This window comes from Gracilinanus agilis, chromosome 5, assembly GCF_016433145.1.
Source record: "Gracilinanus agilis isolate LMUSP501 chromosome 5, AgileGrace, whole genome shotgun sequence".
NCBI lineage: Eukaryota > Metazoa > Chordata > Mammalia > Didelphimorphia > Didelphidae > Gracilinanus > Gracilinanus agilis.
In genome coordinates, this window is record NC_058134.1 from 3,345,180 (window position 1) to 3,360,269 (window position 15,090).

Genomic DNA, 15,090 nt, shown 5'->3' on the forward strand with positions numbered 1-15,090 from the left:
ACTTTCCGTGAAGATTCTAAGAGTAAACTGCCAGGGCTGTTTACAGTTAACACTTGCAAGAGCAAAGGCCTCTGTTGCATCCTTGCATTACAGAACATAGCATCATCAACAGAATAGAGGGATATTCTGGTTCAATGTCAAATTTTTAGGTCATTGAGGAACCCAAATTTGATGGTTCAAAAACCCAGGGTTCTACAGAGAGGAGGGGAAAATTCTTGACAATAGGTAGTTTCTTGGTGAGAATAGGATGACTAAATCCAAGGACTGGAGGATTAATATGCAATTAATCTACAACAAATGGGCAAAGGACAACAATGAGAATAATTTGGCTTTTCTTGCTACTACCACTGGGACTTATTTTCACCATTCAGGTCCAATAGGAGAGGAGTTTCTCCTCTAGCAACTCAAAGTTTCATTTCCTTGGAAAAGTATGAAAGCCTTTATGAGAGCATTATAAGGATGGAAACTTATATAAAGCCCTGGGGAAATGATGTAACATAACAGAGTATCATTGGTCTGCTTCTCTAGCAACAGCAAGTTCATTTCTCCTCAAAAGAGAGGTCAAACCACTGTGGAATTTATGAGTCCCCAGGCGTGAAGGATAAGAAGAGGATGTGGGACTTACCTGAGATGGAAAGAGATTTGGATTGCCTACTAATAGGTTAATGTGAGCCCTTTGCATTCTTTGTATTTTCTTCACAGTGAAATAAAGGCTGTCTTCTATCCAATACGCAACATTTCCTTGAATGCCTGCACAGGAAAAAAAAATGCCTCTTTTAGCTATGTCAGTAGAGACCTGAACACACAGAATATCTCAGGGTTCCCAGAGGAGTTTTGGGAATCTGGTAACATGAGTTAAAGAGAAGTGACTTTGGGAACCAGAATTCAAAGACTGACACTTGTCCAGGTGAAATCCCAGCTTGTCTGGGTGATATGTAATGGGACCTTTGAAGTGTGCCCAGAGAAGCCCAGCTTACACAAGTAAACTCAAGGCTGGTTGGAGAGTATGTAAATATAGTGAACACCATTTTTCAGGAAACCTGTATTGAGTAGAGTGTGATGTATCTGTACTTACACAAGTAAGGCCCTCAGGGAGCAGAGTGTGCTACCTATCCGTTGTTATTAATGGTCATGCTCATGGTGAATGTCCTAAATGAGGCCCCGTGAAAAGGGAGTTTATTAGAGTTTGGTGGAATCGATACAACCTTTGTCAGTGATAAAAATAAACTAGGGCCTTAGCTCTCTAACTTTCTCAGACTTGGCTTATCCAGAGGCGTTAGATCCCAGACTCCAGCTGAATAGTCTGACGACAGTCAGATGCTGAAGTAGGTTGGCATTTAAAGGTCTCCTCTAAAGACTATCCTATATACTGATCAGATGCTGACTCAGCCTCAATAGGATTGAAAACCAAACTCTCCAGGTGTCTAGGGATCATAAAGTGGCACATGGAGCATTCTGGGAGTTCTAGAACAGGAAATTACACACAATGAGCAAACAGCGAGGGCATCTAAAGATCAAAATTAATGAAATCATTAGTAATCCATGCAAACCTAAGGAGAAATAAAGTCAAAACCAAGCAAAAATAATTACATAATATCGGCATTCCCCTAGCACTTTCGTTTCTGTCCTCCTCTCATATTGAGCCATAACTTTCCCATTCCTGAGTTTTTAGAATTGTGTTTGATACAGAAGATGTCTAAATAAATGCAGTTCTTTTCCCTCAGAGGTTAGAGCAGTGCCCAGGAATGATGTGCTTGAGTAGAGCAAGCTATGCTTGGGATTTACTGAAGAATGAAAGGTTTGAGCTTCTAAACAACAGTGAGCCTCCATGTATCATTTTTCGCTGTCACATCTTTGGATCTCTCTGCCCTCTGGGGTTCTTTCCAAGGCTTGTGGGTGGAAGGGGGCAGGGGAACATGGGAGCAGTTATCCAGTTTCCAGATAAATGTTTACATAAAAGAATATTTTCATATGAAGGGGGAAACCTTGATCTCAGATAAGGTAACATCTCCATTGTCCTCCTCACTCTGCTAATAACCCACTTTCTCATTTGGACAGCTTTCCTTGAAGGACTTCCTATTTACAATAACAAAAACAGGCATAAAGGAACAATGGGCCAGGTATTGATGAAAACAAACAAAGCACTGCCAGTCCAGCTGCCTGTGCTAGGCATATAGGCTTTCACAATGCATATCTGCTGTCAAATGCAGTTCCCTTAGGTAGGGGTAAGCAATGTGGGATTTGGGGCCTTTGCATTCCCAGCGGAGGCAGAATATGATGGACCAAACAGAGAAGGTGCTTAATGCAAGCTTTTTGAATTGAACTAACATGATGACATGAATCTGCTGTTATCTCGATGGCATCAGAATGGTCCGACAGGTCTGCTCATAGGTAGGGAGAGGCCAGAGAGCCTGGGGTCCAGCCTCCAGCCTCCATCAGACAACTGTCAATCACTATGCTTCTCCAGCTAATTCTTTTCTCTCCCTGTATAAAAACAATAGCAGCATCGCATGATGCTTTACATTTTATACTGTTCAACCTACATTGACCACAGTCGTGGCTTTTTTGTTGTTATTTTTTCATTCTTTCTTGTTTGCTTTTAGCTTTAGAACAATCTAATTGCACTTTCCTCGTGGGGGCCAAAAGTAACTGTAGAAAAGTACAATTTAAATGCTCACTTCATTCTGTTGGCAAAGGCATCTGTGGGAAATTCAAGTAATGGGCCTGATCCTCTCTAGTGTGTCTTTGCAGGCAGAAGCTCTGTGACTGCATGGTTTCCAGGGTCACAGCCCACTTTGTCCCACACTGGTACTTAGGCAGGCTTTAGAAAAAGGTGTTTGTGACATTAGGAAAAAAAAATGAATTGTGATTCATCTAATTATGTCTTTAACATGTTGAAATTATGTGATTAGAGATATTTAATATTTACATTAAACATCCAATTTGATATAATTACACTAATCAGGAATCGCAAGGTAATTAGCTAAAATTAATTTTAAAAGCAAAGAAATTAACTCAAATAAATGATATTCCAAAAGCACAAAGGGGGGTTAGAAGTAAACAAGTAAATGCTCTCAACACTGTCATCACACTGTCCTCTGTCAGCCCTCCAGATCTAAGTGAAGATTCCCATTAAACACAACAGTACAGCAGAATGGGACAGCAGAACTGACTCTGAAGAGCTCACATTTGCTTTGTGGAGCTTCGCTATATTCAAGAACTCCAAAGTTTCACACCAAAGGCTTTGCAAGTTTCATTTTGGGAGCTAAACTTTGATTGTTAGTATCATTAACATTGTTGGTGTTCCCAGCTTATATCTGGTGAAGTCCGGATGGAAAGGGTCCTGGGACAAGGAAGAGCCTTTTATGATTCGTTTATGCTCAGTATTTGTCAGCTTCTTGGGTAGGTTGGTAAAGCAACTGTGTGAGGTAACCAAATGATGGTTTGTTATATGACTCAACTGGAAGGTCTCTGAAACTTGGTTTCAGAGACCTTCCAGTTGAGTCATATAACATAGTCACGGTGATGAAGGTTGTCTGTGCTGCATTTCCTTCCTGCTCTTCATTTCTTCTATTAATTCTCTAAACTGGTCGAGCTTAAGTTCCACATAATTTGGATTATATGGGTGTTCAGCATGGTGATGTGTTCAAAACATTGTTCCTGTTATGGGAAATCTAGGTGGCACAAAGACTTCTGGGCCTAGAATTAGGAAGATATGAGTTTACTGTTTACTTATGTCTTCATAGGAATTCTGATCAATTCGATGCATCTTTCTAGGCATTCAGTAGGTACCACATTTTTACAACCATCAGTAACACTTCACAATCTTTACCACTTTGTTGCATGGTCTGCCGATAGCAATGGATCTTGGAATCTTAGGAATGAGATTTCTGCCATTTCTGATGGGAAAACCCTGAAATTAGAGCAGTTATAAATCTCTGCTTTACAAAAAACCATACTAGCCACAGGGTTCATGGATATTTCTTTGTAAACGAATTCTCAGTTGAGTTCATGAGGATGGAGCCTATCACATGTTTTTGGTTCTACTTTTGGAATTCATCTGTTTCTCAGACTGCCACATATTATTAGTATTATTGTTACTATTTATATTTTTACTCATCTGAAATACACCTTTACTGTTTGTTAATGTTAACATATTCAGATAGTATATTCAGAGTGTTTCTATGTTTGTCACTCTCAGAGTTCTTTGCCAGAAAGTTGTTCCGGGTATTGGGTTCCTCATTTATGGATGAAACTAAGGTTGAGCTCGAGCTAGAAATGGTGATCTGGGATTCAGACATAGGGTTCTCCTGGTTTTAGGATGCCCTCTTCCATAGCACCATGATCGTTTCCTTTTGTAGATTTCACTTTCCATAATCTTTTTTAGCTTTTCCCAGGATGATGCCACAGTATGTTTCAGTGAAAATTCATGTCCTCATTTTATGAGGGAGAGAGATCATGCCCAGAGATGCTGAGTGATTTCTCTTTAGTCACCCAACTTATAAATGCCATAATTCCACAAGTAATCCATTAGTGTCTATGGTAAATAGGTGCATGTTTCTAGTTAGTTTTGACAGCTGGTGGTGGGAAACAATCTTTTGTTCTCGAATATTTGCACCATAGTACGAATTCTTCATTGTAGACTAGCTCCTAGCCTATCCTCTATTGAAGTTAGTCCTAGAAAGATGCTTGGGAGGCACATGGATACAAATGTGTAATAAGGTGAAGTGAGGAAAACCATTACCAGGTTCTGAGGCTTCCCTAGCATCAATTTTCCTGAGTTTCTCTGAAGCCTCGTTGGGCTCCAAGTCTATCTGTCCCATCTTGGATCAAGGGAAAGGAAAGAAGGGCTTCTCTCAGGTTTCATGTTTATCATCAGTCAATGATAAGTTTGGTTGTTTTTTTTTTCCTTTTTAATTTGAATTATGGCTTACTTTCTCTGCCCTCCCTCTATTGTCCTCCCTTTGCCAGGACTCCATGAGGAGACTTTGTACTTAAAAGGGGTATTTGGGGATTATCTTGAGGCTGGTGTGGGGACAGGGGACAGCCAAAATAGAGCCTCCTGATTTTAAAGACATGAAAGTTCATCTCACAACTCATCATTAGCTTCATTGGCATCCAATAGCAAATGAACTTCTTTGTACATAGAGAACCAACAAAAGCAATACTGACCATCAAAGGAATCTTCCTGACCTCTCATGAAGTCTGAAACATGTATGACTAATGAGACCACTTTTCATGTTTGACACAGGCATTATGCTGGGGAAAGGATGGCTAATGTAAAACCAGACTGCGTGAATTCCAGGTCATTTAAATACATTCTTGCTTTCCAGCCCTCCAAGCTTCCAGGAAATTGGAAACATCAAATGATCCAGCAGAAAGAAGTATGACATGGAAAAACTTTCTAGATCCCAAGCATTATTCTCATAATAGTTTTTTTTCTAACTTGGCTTTCATTTCTCTACTGGTCATCTACGCAGAAAGGAATTGTTCAATCAGAGCTTCTGTCCTGCGGGTAGGCAAATCATTTTTTTCTAGGTGTCTTCTAAAGAGGAAAATAATCTGTCCTGCACATAATGGCATCTACAGCTTAAACAAATAGGGGTGAAAATATGAAAGTGTCATCGTGAGTAATTTCCATCTCTTGGCTCCAGTCATGCTCTCTGGTTGCCCCCATTCCTGGAATACTCTCCCTCCTCTACTCTAGCTACTAACTTCCAACTAGACTCCCCTCTTCCATGAGAAGCTTTCTCCAGTCTCTTTTAATTCTAGTGTGTTTCCTCTGTTAATATCTACTATTTATCCTACCTATAGATTGCTTCGTACATATTTCTGTGTTTAAAATTATAAGGTCCATCAGGACAAGAACTGTTCCTTTTGATTAATTGTATCTTCATTGCTTAGCACAGAGCTTGGCATTTAGTAAGGGCTTAGTAAATGTCTATTTAATTGAATTGGACATTGTCTCCCTTGTTAGACTGTAAACCCTTTGAAGACAGGGACTGTCTTTTCCTCTTTTTTTGTATCACATTTTAGCACACAGAAGGCACTTAATAAATGCTTATTGGCTGAAAGAAAGAATCTCACTTCCATTTCCTGACCACAATTGCCTCTCATGGTCTACCTAAGATCATATATACTTCTTGTCGTTGTTGTTTTTACCCACACATGCATGTAAGACCTCCTTTTACCACATCATCTATGATTTTCCTAACTGTACAGAGATAAAAAGAAGGAAGAAATTTATTTTGTAATGCATCCTGGGATTATTTTCTTACCTTTGAAATGATTTATTACAAACAACCTTAAATATCAATGTAATCAATTAAGTTTACTCAAACTACTTAAATTTTAATAACTAAGATTTCTCAAGACCAGCTTATGAGAATTTCTCTTTCATTCATCCACCTCCATCAGAATTCCTTGTTTTTCCATTTATTCCCATTTCTTCCCCTATATAGTTCTAGTTCCTTTGTACTCTGGGTTATGGCTTTGGCATTTATCACCCTGAATTATTCTGTTAAAGTCTAATTTGGAACTTTAATTTGTAAATGTTCCTAGATCAGGGCTACGGTGATGGCTTGTAGGCTGGAATCTTATCACTATTCTGCCTCAGTTCCCGAGAGGAAGAGGAGGATGACCAGGTGAACCCCACTGGCACCCTATGGTGAGAGGAATCAACTTGTCCTCATATGATACTGTTACATACAACTTCTCTTTTCTGCAGTGAGGAGAAAAAAAGCATTCAGATGAAGACACTCCTTTGCACCCAAACACATACACAGGATACCAGGATATATTCTCAGATAGCCTTTGCCAAGACCTTTAGCAACACCTATGAACTGAAGTCTGTATTTTGCTCCCCTGTGATTGGGGTATTTTTACCCAAAGCATTAGAGCTGAGGCAGTTTGGGTGACACCCCTCAATCCTGGGGTGGGGACATGCTGCGGCTGGTGGCTGAATAATTCAGTCTCATCATTAGCTGGCAATAGCAGCCAGGCTTTGGGCCATTGCTTCTTCCCAGCTGGCAGCTCGGGCTCACATCTGCCTTATTAACATCAGAATCAGCAATCTAGAGGATTGTTCTTCCTTCCATCACTTCCAGCTAATCCTGGACCCAAATTTGTGCTCCTCCAAGACCACCTGCAGTAGAGTCCAGCAGGAGAAAAAGACTCATGGGAGAAGGCAGCCTGATTCGGGGCTGAGGGCTCTGGGAGCTCCTCAGTGGAGCCCAACCCCCCTCCTATTGTATCATAAGGGAAGAAACATCATGATGCTTGTTAGAGACTTCCTGTTCTGGGATGTCTCCCTCAGGGTCTGAGGGGAGATAATTAACTAATTAGAATGTCCCCTCAAATTAGAAATAGACAATAATATTGGCAACAGTCTAAAATGTTTGTAGTTATCAAATAAGCAGGAGACATGGTGTCAGGATGACGTGAGGTAGACACTGCCTTAGACACTCCCTAACTGGATGACCTTGAGCAAATCATTTCTGCTTCCTCTGCCTCTATCTCCTCATTTGTAAAATGGAGATAATGAGAAAACTGACCTAACAAGGTTATTATGAGGATCAAAGTAGCTCATATTTGGAAAGTGCTGTGCCAAACTTGCAATGCTCTACATTGTCCCAAAAGACTTAGTGGAATTTGATTCTATTAAAACATCAAATTGGATCATTTTTGGATGCCTGTAAAATAAGGTGAATACTAGTAGTAGTAGTAGTAGTAGTAGTAATAGGCACATGTATGTTTTATATCATTATATGTACAATATATTTATATTTATTATGAATATTTAAGTGTGCATATACAAACACACAAATATATATAACCAAATAAAACATGCATGTAGATATATGTACATATACATGGTAAGAGAAAACACACACACACACACACACACACACACACATATATATATATATACACCCCATATGCTTGTTATGGGGATCGAATGGGTGAATGAATGAATGAATGAATGAGTAAAAGATTGAAAAATCATTCATTAAGCACTTGAAGCAAACAAAGCATTGAAGATGTAGTACATTAGTACTGAAGTGAACAAAGCCAGTCATCCACCTTCAAGAATCTTATATTCTCATAGAGGAATAGTTCCCAGGGAGAGGCACTTCAATCTAGAAGATTACAAGGATGTGAATGGGGAGTAGATTGATGTTGCTGTTATTGTTGTTGTTCATCCTTCATTTTTGAAAAGGACTAATAACATTCTAGAGAGGACCTGACTGGAGTATGAAATGGATTTCAGTGAGGCAAAGTTGAACTACTTGCCAGCCTCACTCTTTTTCAGTCATCAAGTCTGGTGGCCAGACAAAATTGAGGATGGCTAGAGATGTCCTGTAATGCAGTGGATGAGTTTGGGAGTCTTCAGTGTCTGACCAGGTTCTAAGCACTCCACAGTGATGACTTCAGTTACCTTCATGGTCATTGGAACAAATTCTTCTTTTCTATTCACTCGGCTGGGGAAGTTTTCATATCCTTGGGGTAGACTTTTCCCTAAGTCACTAATTTTTTTAAGACTAGTTAACCCATCTTCTGATATGGTTTTAACAGGATCCGCATGCTTCAGTTTCTTGGAGCCACAGGTGAGGGTTAGGTGAAAGGTGGAGCTCATAGGTTGATGGAACAGCCCAGAAAAGGGCTTGAGAAACCTTCACACTTGAGGTGCTCTTCATTCTTGATTAACATACTTCTTCTAAGAACAAAGGCAGAGTTAAGTTGGTCTAGGTTTAATAATTGTGGGAGGGGCTTCATATTTAAAGGGCATCAGTATTTATATAGCAACTACTATGTACCAGACACAGTTCTACGTGCTTTTAGAAATATTATCTCATTTGATAGTGAAAACATAAATTTGCTCACTGGGGTTTACAGAGGGTGAAGGGAATGAAAGAAGAATGAATGAGTGAAAAGGGATAAGAAATACAAAGGGGGAATCACCCCCACCCCCACAAACACAGGACTTGGGAATGGCTTGTGACAGTTTGAGTGAGTGGCAGTTGAGATCCAACTGACTTTCAGACTACATCAGCCAGGGATACTTACTTACTATGGTGAGTTCACTGGGTTGAGAAGAAACAACAAGAACTTAAAAGTAACAGTTTAATAATAAGTTAAAAGGGGAAGGTTAAGGGGAAGGTCTAAGAAATGGGTCCAAGGGTTGATAGATGGGAAAGACCCTACACTGACTCTTAAATTTAGGCTGACAGGGCCAGCCTGTAAAGTCAAGGGAATTAGATGTCTCACTGCAGGGTCTTCCTCTGATCCAACGAGGTTCACTGATATCCAGGTATCTCAACCAGAAAATCCAAAGGGTAAAACCCAAGGAGCTGAAATGGTTTGATATGTCCACCAACCAAACCAGATTTCACTGCTCCATTTGAACTTTCCCAGGGTATATGGGTCTTATAGGAGACCAATACTTTCTGGGCTCTTATCTTCCAGCTCCCAACTGACTTCAGTTGCATCCAAAGAGTCCCTCAGAAAAATCCCCTTCCGCCATGTTTCATTCTTGGAACCTTCCAGCACTTGCCTGCCAGACCTGATTGCCACCTTATACTTAATGCCTAAAATCCTAATTTTCCTCATGACAATAATCACAAACTTCTGTGAGGGAAGTTCCATTCTCATCCCCATTTTACAGGTAACAAAATGGAGAAAATCAAGAGCTTAACTGACTTGCTCTGGGTTACAAAGTTGGTAAGTGCTTGAGGGGCTGGATTTAAACTCAAGCCTTCCTGGTTTCAGGCCCACGAATATATCCAATATGCCACCAAGTATTTCTCATATATTCTCTCTCTCCTCTCTCTGTCTCTCTCTCATCAATACATTTATCTAGCTATACATACACACACATATATATGTGAATATAAATATGGCTATACACAAGTATTCATACATATATAAAACTGTTATTTTAAGGCTGACAAAGCCCTTACTCCTCTAACCATCTTCTTTCTAACTTCTTTGCCATGAAGGTCAAAGACAATGAATTGGTTTTTTTAATACTCCCATCCATGCAAGTTCTGCTTTATGACTCCGTTATCTTCATTCCTGACTATTACTTCTCAGAAGGTCCTGGTACCAAGGAGTCCATAGGCCATGCATCATTTTGCCACCATCCACTTCCACCAGTATTCCAAGATAACAATACTTCTGTCATCATTGCTGGAAAGAATATTTCAATTTATCCCACTTTGGCTCATTCACATTCCTATAATTTTCAACAGAAAAGTACCTTTCTCTATCTATTCCTCCATTAGAATACAAGATTCTTTTTAATATATATATATTTTTTTCCAGATTATGTATAGATACAGTTTTAAGTAATCATTTTCTGAAATTTGTGATCTGTGTTTTCTCTCTCCCTCTCTTCCTTCATCCCTAAGACAGGAAGTAATATGGTATAGGTTATACCAAATATTGTATGTTTATCATGTTATGAAAGACATATGCCACTTGTATAAAAATGAGTCAGTTGGGTGGCTCAGTGGATTGAGAGTAAGGCCCAGAGATGAGACATCTGACTTCAGTCATTACCTAGCTGTGTGACCCTAAGCAAGTCACTTAATGCCAGTTGCCTAGTCCCTACCACTCTTCTGCCTTTGTCCAAGTACTTATATAGATTCTAAGAAGGTAAAAAGAGAGAAAAAAGAAACAAACTTATGAAGGAAATAAAACGAAAAATGGTATGCTTCAATCTGCATTCAGATTCTATCATTTTCTTCTATGTCAATAGACTTTTTTTTTAAAACCCTTGTACTTCGGTGTATTGTCTCATAGGTGGAAGATTGGTAAGGGTGGGCAATGGGGGTCAAGTGACTTGCCCAGGGTCACACAGCTGGGAAGTGGCTGAGGCTAGGTTTGAACCTAGGACCTTCTGTCTCTAGGCCTGACTCTCACTCCACTGAGCTACCCAGCTGCCCCATCAATGGACTTTTAAAACATGAGTATCTTGGAGTTATCTTGGAACTTGCATTACTGGTCATAGATCATCAGAAATTATTGCTGTTGCTCTAGAAAATGTTCTAAGGCTTCTGCTCATTTTACTTGGCATCATTTCATATAAATCTTTCCAGGCATTTCTCAAAGTGTAACAGTATTCCATTACAATCTTGTGCCATTGAGCTTGTTCAATCATTCCCCAATTGATTTCCAATTCTTGGCTACCACAAAGAGCTACTAGACATATTCTTTTACAAGTAGCTCCTGTCCACCTACCTTTGATTTCTTTAGGATACAGACTTAGTAGTAGTATTGCTGGATCAGAATGTTCACAGTTTTATGGCCTTGGTTCCAAATTGCTCTCTAGAATGGTTAGATCAGTTCACAGCTCTACCAACAGTGTATTTGTGTCCCAGTTTTCTCATATCCCCTCCTACACTCATCATTTTCTATTTTTGTCATATTAGATAGTCTGATAGATATGAGGTTGTACCTCAAAATAATTTTAATTTGTATTTCTCTAATTAATAATGATTTGGAGCATTTTTCCATTTGACTAAATATAGTTTTTTAATTTTTTTTTTATTTTAAACTCTTAACTTCTGTGTATTGACTTATAGGTGGAAGATTGGTAAGGGTGGGCAATGGGGGTCAAGTGACTTGCCCAGGGTCACACAGCTGGGAAGTGTCTGAGGCCAAATTTGAACCTAGAACCTCCCATCTCTAGGCCTGGCTCTCAATCCACTGAGCTACCCAGCTGCCCCCACTAAATATAGTTTTAATCTCTACATCTGAGAACTGCCCATTCATACCCTCTGACCATTTATCAATTGGGGAATGAGATACAAGGTTCTTAAAGACAAGTGACTGACTTTATTTGTTTTTGTACTTGTAAACTAGTATCCTCAGTTCTTAGCACAGAACTTTACTTATGCTAAATGTCTAACAAATGATTTTTCATTCTTTTATGCATTCTTTCATACATTCATTTATTTCATCTCCACAACAACTATGGAAGGCAGATGATATTATTGTTCCCATTTTCCAGTTGAAGAATCTGAGGCAAAGAGAGTATAAGTGAATTTCCTGGGACGATACAATCTAAAATGGGCTTCGAAATCAGTTCTTCCTGACTCTAGGTTCACTTATCTGCCTACTATTCCCTGCTATGAGGTGTTCAGGGAAGACTAGTACCTCTGATATAATGGCTTACCAAGTCCTTGTTAGGGCTACTTTCTACCTTTGGTATCCTCCTGCTACCCAACTCTCACTTGTGTTCTAATATGCTCTAGCAAGCACAGAGGCCACGCCCCAGGAAAACTTTCTCTGTAAATGGGCTAAATGAGGTTGGTGATAACAAAAGGGCCTCAAACCTCCCGGTGAATTAGAGGGATGCCTACTCCAAGCATGTGATGACTTCTCCTGGAGGACTGGGTAGAGAAGAACAATTGATTTCAATGGTCATGAAGGTGGCTGAAGCAGGCCCTGTGGAATGCTTAGATTTTGGTCAGACATTGACTGCATCTCAAGCCCTCACCAGTTGTCTTGCCTTTTTTATTATCCCTGACCTTTGATGACTCTAAGAGAGAGAGAGAGTGCGAGTGATGACTTTGAGTAACTCTACCTCCCTTAAACCCAGTTTATGTGAGAATCAAAAGACAAACAAATGATGCCATTTTGATCCTCATCAAGTACAAAAGACAATAATCGGCTAATAACTCAAAAGAAAGAAAAGTCCAAAAGTGAATCCATAGCATTCGGTCTTGGAAAGAGTTAGCTGATTTGCCCAGGCATAAAACAAACAGCCTTTAGTTGGATCCTTTGTCTCAAATCCTAATAACAATGCTTTTTTGCCTTTTTGACAGTTAATAGTTCTCATATTATACTTGTCAGAATTAGGCTACTTACTCAGCAATGGAAAATCTATTTGCTCATCCAGTTGTCAGCTGCTGTCATGTCTAAATGAACAAAGCTCAGAATAAAGATGATTTGGGGTTGAGCTTTTTTATTTTGTTTGTTATCTATATGAATCTCCTTCAGCTTTACCCCAGTCCGGAGCAGTCATATGGATTCCACAGAAATAGAGCTTAAGTGACATTTCATTCAAACACTAAAAGCCTCCCCTGTGTCATGCAGAAATTATTCTATTAGGAAATTTTTTCCAACCTTCTAATTGCAACTTCCCCCTCTCCCCAAGAAACAACAGCCATAACAGCAACGATGACGACAACACATAATAATACTCTGATCTGCTCGGTCCACGTGAAGGGGCTATTTTTGTTCAGTAAAATTGTTTAAACTTAAGTTTGGATTTCCTGCTGTCCCTTTAGGGGGGTTAGTTCAATTGAGGTTAATTGAAAGCTGTGGTACAAATGGTAGTGCAATGTACATTGTCATTTAAATAGAGTGAGAAATGGCACACGTGCCATGGCAGGCATAGCAGCTCCTACCCGCTGGCCAGATGAACATCCAGTCAACAGAACTGCAATTCCTTTCCAGTAGACTTGGTCAAACTTTTCTTGGTATACAGGGATAGGCTTTTTTTCTTGCATGGGCACTCTTAATTCTCAGAACTTTGTCCTGGAGCCGAAGGTGAATTGTAGTGGGAAGAGCAGCTCAAGTATTGAACGTGGCCCAAGGTTGGGGAGTCTCACCATCATGAGGTCGTGTCCCCGGATGATTTCCAAGATGCCAGTTTCTCAGATTTCTTCTAAACAGGAAGAGGTAGTAGCAATGTATGGTTTCACCTCCTCTCAAAACAATAAACCATTATAGCAGAAAATAAATGAAACCACATGTAAACTCCACTAAGAGAGTGCAGCAAAATGGATAGGGCACTGCATTTCTTTTTAGAATATGCCCAGGTCCCAGGCTCTGCTTTCTAGCTGATAAGATCCAATGAACCACTTCTCCTCTGGGTCTCGATGTCCTTTTCTACAAAATGAGAGGGTTAGATTACATGATCTTTACCAATTGGAAACTAGGGAGTGATGCTTCATACAAAACACTACCCAGAATTAGATGAAAATTGAGGCCATCCATCAACTGATAAACCTTTATGAAGGATCTGCTATGTGTTAGGCATTATGCTCAGGATTGAAATCAGGACTGAGGCTTTTGAACTCTGGGTTTTTGCTTCCAAAGACAGCTTTACATCCTTCTCAAAGAAGTAAAATAATTTTTCTCTGTTTGCCCATGCTCTAGACCACTGATGGGCAAACTATGGCCCTTGATCAAGTTGGGGGGGGAGGACCTGAAATATTCTATCTAGCTACGTGACATTATTCCTAATCTGATGAATACAATGAGTAGAATACAATACAATGAAACTTTGAAAGAGCTGCCTTAGAAACCAACTGACAGAGGAGCATTTCCTTTCTTTTGGCCCCCTCTTTAAAAAGTTTGCTCATCACTGCTCTAGACTATGAGAAATCACCTTCCTTCCATATCCACATCCAGCTATAGAAGGCGACTGGAAGTAGCTGACAGACAATAAGGAGCCATTTGATCTGTTTGCTTTTCTTTTTTTGCCTCTACTGCTAAATGATCTACTTCCAAGTGTTGTATCTTCTCACAGAAACTACTTCAGGCTCAAATAATAAGAAACAAGTAGTGGCAGGCTCAAGACATGTTTAACCAATCTTTCAGCTCAACAAGCATTGAGTGTTAGAGATATAGAACAGGAAAAAATATGGTTCTGTCCCTCAGGGACCTCACATACTAATGGGGGAGGCAATGTGCAAAGCAGGCACACAGAAGATATATCCAGAGAGATGAAAGGCAATCTAAGAGGGAAGGCATTAGACACCATTAATGGTCTCCTGAAAAAGATGGAATTTGAACTGAATCTCAAAGGAAGTCAAGGAAACTAAGAAGTGGAGATTTTTACCTGCCCGCGATAGGGAGGTAATTTGGTAATAGAATAATGGTGCTTAGATCATGAGGGATATTCGCAAAAAAATTACTGGCCTCCAGATTTGTCCAGTAATATTTAATAGAGATCAGGCCACCAAAAACACTCTCTTCTATTGGTTCCAGGACACAAAAGTCCTCAACCTCAACTCTGTATAGGTAACACCAAAACATGCAAATAAATCACAAAAAAATTCAGTCCATTTAGATATT